This window comes from Notamacropus eugenii, chromosome 1 (assembly GCF_028372415.1).
Source record: "Notamacropus eugenii isolate mMacEug1 chromosome 1, mMacEug1.pri_v2, whole genome shotgun sequence".
Classification (NCBI taxonomy): domain Eukaryota; kingdom Metazoa; phylum Chordata; class Mammalia; order Diprotodontia; family Macropodidae; genus Notamacropus; species Notamacropus eugenii.
Genome location: NC_092872.1, coordinates 372147983 through 372154036, shown reverse-complemented (window position 1 = coordinate 372154036; position 6054 = coordinate 372147983). Strand labels below are relative to the sequence as shown.

Genomic DNA, 6054 nt, shown 5'->3' with positions numbered 1-6054 from the left:
CAGGCTGGGAATCTGTGATCTCTTAGTGATGCCAAAGTAGTCTCGTCCAGGACAAAGTCTGATTGGTACTCACTTACCTTGAGCTCTGCAAGTTCCTGACTTGGGTTTGTATCTGAATAATAATAGATTGCTGCTGGACTCAGCCTATATCAGCACTTAGCAATCTCTGCTGAATTAGAGTGATAACTGCAAACTTCCCTTTGGTCCAAGCTTCTTAACTTGGTTATTCTGTGCAAGCTTCAAACTGGACTAGAAGATGAATCTGAGACCCTGGACAGCTCCGTTAATTTGAGCCATGCTGCTTCTGCTTACTTCTGAACCTGGTCTTCATTTGGTACACCCAAGGCCTGCCTCTGCTCCCTCTTCATCCAGAAGCTTCCTTTTTCAGACCACCCTGCATCTGTGATCCAGAATTTAGTAGCAGACAACAAAATTTCCATTTGGCACTTGTCATTGCCATGTCCCAGTATAAGACTTGCAATATTCCAATATAAAAATGGGATTTTTTTTTGACTCTATGCATAACCTCTTCCTAGGTACTAAATTATTCCTACAGGCTGCCCCCAGTGAAACCTTGTCCTTCATGTCTGGAGATCTGGCTTAGACTGAGAAAGTGACTCACGGTGACTATTTCCTAAATTTGCCCTCAGAATTCAGTCTGGTACATTTTCTAGATCTGTTGAAAGGTTTTAGTTTCTTTTATTTTTTGAGGGGGGGAGTTTACACTATTTCTTCCTACTATTCTGCCACTGAAGCTTTCCTTCTATCATCACTTTTATAGGGAAATATATCATTTTCTATCGTTCGTGTAACTTGGTCCAGATAACCAAGGGAGGTGATTTTTCATCCATGTCATTAGAACGAGGCCTGAAATATGGATGGAGTTTTTCTCCGTTGAAATCACAGCCAGTAAATGTAGAGATGTGTGATTTGTCAGTCACATTGTAGAAGGAGACTTGCCCATATTCACAGTTCAGGAAAATCCCCACCCTTTTTGGCTGCACCTGAAAGGTTAGAGTTTGTTGAGCAGGGGCAAATGTAAAATGCTCTTTTAGGTTCCAGAGCCCCAACACCTAGTACCCATTGGCAGGAGAAAGTTCAGGATCTTTGCTTTTCCTGTCCACTTCATCCCAATGCACCCCCAGGTTCCATCGATTTTTCTCCCCAACCTCTACTTCCCAATAAAATTTTTCCAAGGAGAAATTTTGTGAAACCACTACACTGGGAGACTGAAATCTCTTCTTAGTTTCAGGTGCACCAAGATCCTTAGTGTCTTCACAGGTCACTTTTTTACAATCTTCAGATATACGAAGTACGAAGTTAGCAGTTTCTGGATCTAGAGTTACCTTTACTGAGAAGAGAAAAAGATTGATGTGGGTACGTGGGGAAGGAACATTGGTCAATTAAGATAAATAAAAGAACAGAAATAATGAGTTAGAAGGAGAAATGGAAGAAGGAAAGAAAAAGAGCTAGAGAGGGTGGAGGTCAGAGGAAGGAAGGGGAGAAAGACAGAGAGACAGAGACACAGAAAAAGGGAGACACACACACACACACACACACACACACACACACACACACACGGAGGCAGAAGAGGAAAACTGTTCCAAATCATAGAATAAGATGTGCTCAATATGGGTTCTAATAAACATTCCCTCCATGTTGCTTTGTTTTTCCCACCTGCCATAATTGAATGTTAGAAAAATCTAATCTCTCACTATGCTCCATTAAGATTATGGGACAATTTTACCTTCATCAAAAGTTGGCCTGAGGATAGGCACAAGACAAAATACCTAAGAAAGTATCTGGAGTGACCTCCACGGAGGAAGAGTGGGGAGAAGAGAAATCAAGAACAAGGTAATTTGATCACTCCAAAAATAAATCATATGGACTGAGGTAATGGTAATCCTAATTCAAATTCCTCCCCTCTACATAGTCCAGTTTTCTTCTCTTGTCCCCTCAGAAGCTACAATAAGCTTTTCATTTGACCAACAAAGTGACCCCAGTTTGTGCACAGTTAAACACCTGGCCCTTCCCCAAAATTTGTGCCCAAGATGGAGGAATCAGTTGAAAGGCCATGAAGAGTGACTCACATCCTGATTTCTAACTTGATCAGTTTACTCCGAGCCAGGGATTAGAAGCAGAGGGAGTGAAGAAACCTAGCCATGGAAGAACCCCTCAGTTCTAGTTACCTGCATATTTAGCTGCATTTCTCCATCCTGAAAAGATATATACAGGTCTGAGTTATTGCTTGTGTTGGAAGAAAGAACAGTACAAGACTGAAATACAGAGATGGGGGATGAAAACAAAATGGAAGAAGAATACATGATGAGTGAATGGAGAATCTGACATTTAAAGAATCTTCTCTTACCTCTTTCCTCCATTTTTATCCTCCAGTCTAAAACTGACAAATAAGAGATGCTGAAAAAAAAGAACATTTCACAAGAATTTGGTACACAGTAAGCAGAACAAACAAAACTCACCTATTTCTTCTCTAAGTTTTCCTAACAGTAAAAAGAAATACAGAAACATGTTAGAGAGCCACCCATAAAGGAGAAAAATTTAAAGCAGGGAGAAATCAAATTGACAGTAGTTAAAGTCAGACAACTTTGGGTCCAGGGCATATTTCAGATGCTATTTTCTGTATGTAGTCAGATGCCATGTGAAAGAATATAGTCTCTCAGTGGCTGGAGCAGAGTTGTTGATATCCTTCAATGATATTCATCAAGGGGAAAAAATCAGAACAAAGAGGTTCTTCACCAATCTCTAAGTATGGAAGATGTTTAATAAATACCGAACGATGGAGAACAGAATTTTTCAAAGTAGTTGAGGGATAATTGGAAACAGAAGTTTGGAGGAAAAAATGACAGAAGAAAGTGGCAGAAGTGAAAAGTCACAGAGGGTAATACAGTGTCCTCCCCTCTGTATACCCATTACCTTGAGGTCTGCAGAGAAAAAGGCCAAAAGCAACAAGAATCACAAAGATAGTCATCATAATACTGGAAGCGTAGGTCCAAAGGGAAGGCTGGAAAAGTTGATCTATAAGACAACCCCATAGCACAACTTAGAACCAACTTAGATAATATCAATAATTGATTCTAAAAATGAATAAAAATGATTTTGATAGTAATAATGAGAATCCCAATATGAAAATGAGCTATTGTTAAAGCATTGAGAGCCAGTACAATATCATGAATATGGAATCAGCTCTGCTACTGTAACTTCTTGAATCTCAGTTTCCTTGCCTAGAAAATGAGATGGTTCAATGATAACATCTCTTCCAGGTCTAAATCTATGAACAGTGAAAGTTATAAAGCATCTTCCACACCACTGCACTCTACAATATATATTATAATCCTGCATGTCCATTTTACAAAGAGGAAACAGAGGCAGTTGTTTCAATTTGCAAGCTTACGCAATTTTACTGTGGGACACATATCTCTCCATTTTTTCCATTGTAATAGCATGTGAAACTGTGGTTTCTGTATGGTTAAAATTTAGGTAAACTATATCAACAGCAGGGCTTTTAACCTTTTTTATTTATCATAGACCCTTTTTTGGTAGACTGCTAAAACCTGTGGTCCTCATCACAAAATATTTTTAAGTGCATAAAATAAAATATACAGTCTTCCAAAGAAACCAAGTTTTTTGAAATATGATTTTTGATATTACATTAAGAAAACACAAGTTCCACATTCCTAGATTAAGGATCCTTACTGACCTACCAATCTACATTTTGTTGCCTTTGTTCAGTCATTACAATAATTTCTGACTCCTTGTGGTTTTACTTAGGGTTTTCTTGGCAAAGACACTGGAGTGATTTGCCATTTCATTCCACAGCTTATTTTACAGGTGAAGGAACTTAAACAGAGTTAAATGACTTGCCCAGGGTCACATAGCTATTAAATATCTGAGGCTGAATTTGAACTCAGGTCCTCCTGACTCCAGGCCAAGTACTTCATCCAATACCTAGCAATCTACTAACCCCATCAAAAAAGCTAAGGAAGATAGTCTGCCTTGACATGTTTTTGATGAGGCCATACCAGGTCTTTGTAATCCTGTTTCCTTTTCTGGATGTTCACTAGCCATTCCTTTAAAAATACTTCATAAAATGTGTTAGAAATTTGTCACTCAAGTTCACTGACCTATAGATTTCAGGCTACACTCTTCTTTTTTGAAAGTCTTGCCCTTCACTAGTCTTAAAATACCATACCAGTTTGATACCATATATCAAAACTCAGTGAGAATGGCTAAACAATCATTTTTCAGGTTTGTCCTTGCCCTAGGATCTTCTGGGATAAATATATTGAACTCATTAACATCATGCAAGTAACAAACCGATGTCCTTTAGGCCACATGTGGCCTTTTAGGTCCTTGGGTGTGGTCTTTTGACTGAGTTCAAGTTTTATAGAACAAATCCTTTTATTAAAGAAATTTGTTCTAGAAAACTTGGATTAAGTCAAAAAGCCACACTTCAGGACCTAGAGGACTATATGTGACCTTGAAGCTGTAGGTTCCACACTCCTAGACTAGAGCCTCTTGCTTTCTTTTTCTTTATTATAAATTCTTATGTGGAAAAGTCATTTCCTTCTAAGCTCCTCTTCATTTCCACCAACACAAAGAGATTTTATTTTCTGCTTTGTCAATTAATGTGATTCATTGGTCATAAAATGAATTATTACATGTTAAAAAAAATGAAACATCTTTGTATGAGAACTCTTGTATCTGTTGAACAAGTAAGCTTCAACCTATCCAAACTATTCATGAATGTGTACAGGTTGAGAATTTCCCCCCTTGTTTGGTATCTTTGAAAAGGGAAGCACTAAATGTAAGACCAAAATCCACAAATCTAAAACTAGGAATATCAAGTTCCGCCAAGCGAGCAAGCCAAGGGGCTTCTCTTCCATTTCCTTCCACTCTATTCTACTACTTACCAGCTACTTTCACTCTGAACTCTTGTCTGAAGCCCCAGATGTGGATGGAACATGAGATATACACAGTGGGAATTTCTTGTATAGTGAGAGAGGTTTCTATGTCAAATAGACCATTATTCCCAGCCTTCACCTTGAAGTGTGATGACAAAGGCTTTCCTTGGTGATTTTTCCATTGTACCTCAGGTCTGGGGAACCAACCAGCTGATTGACATATCAGCAAGATGCCTCTGTCTCTGTATCTCTCAAGAGAGATGAGAGGGAATGACCCAAGAGCTGCAGAAAATGGGGAATGAGATGAAAGGAAAGATTGTATTTCAAGCATATTTAGGAGCATAGCTTATCCTGTTTTTAAGGAATTCTTTTTTTTGTTTTGTTTTGTTTTGGGGGGAAGTGTAGGGGAAGAATAGCTTGCTTATTTACTTAATTCTTTTTGGTCTATTGATCAAAGAGTAGGAACAACCTGATGATCCCACTTTTTCGGTAGTTAACTGAACATGAAAAAACATTGGAAATGAACAACTGACCTGCTACCTGTAGTTCCCAAGGGTGCTTCTGGTCGAAAGTATGGGAGTTGAACTGACATCCATATATCCCTGAATCTGAAAGGGTTACATTCTTTAATTTTAAGGAGACAATCCCTTCAGCAACGGTTACTTGCACAATCTGGATTCTTCCTTGATACTCCTGCATTTGCTTCTTTGGCATTTCTTTTCCATTCTTGGTTAGAAGCAGCACAGAAGATAATTGGTTCCTGAAAAAGCTCAGCTCCATGTTCTTCAAACTCATCTTGAGTAAAACATGGCAGAAGAACAGGGCATCTTCTGCCACCAAGACCTAAACAGGCTGGCCTGGTCCAATCACCTGAACTTGACCTGTAGGGATAACCAGAAGAGGTTTATTAACCCTGGACATTTGTCAATATAATGCATAGGCTTTGAATTAAGTACAGAAAGGAAAGCTTCATAATGTCCCTTCTCAATCTTCAGCTCTTTCACTGAGTACATAAACCTCAAATTTTGGAAAGCCTAAGCTTTTTTATAATAACTTTTGCCTTTTTATTTGCAAAAAGAAGCATGGGGGGAGACACCTTAAGCCAGAGTAGCAGACAGATTTAACATGGAAT

At 38.7% G+C, this 6054-nt stretch overlaps 1 pseudogene; it reads right to left on the bottom strand.

Annotated features, from left to right (window-relative positions):
• Positions 1-797: 797 nt before the first annotated feature.
• LOC140517729 (butyrophilin-like protein 8) lies at positions 798-5843 on the bottom strand (annotated as a pseudogene).
• Between the last annotated feature and the right edge of the window lie 211 nt (positions 5844-6054).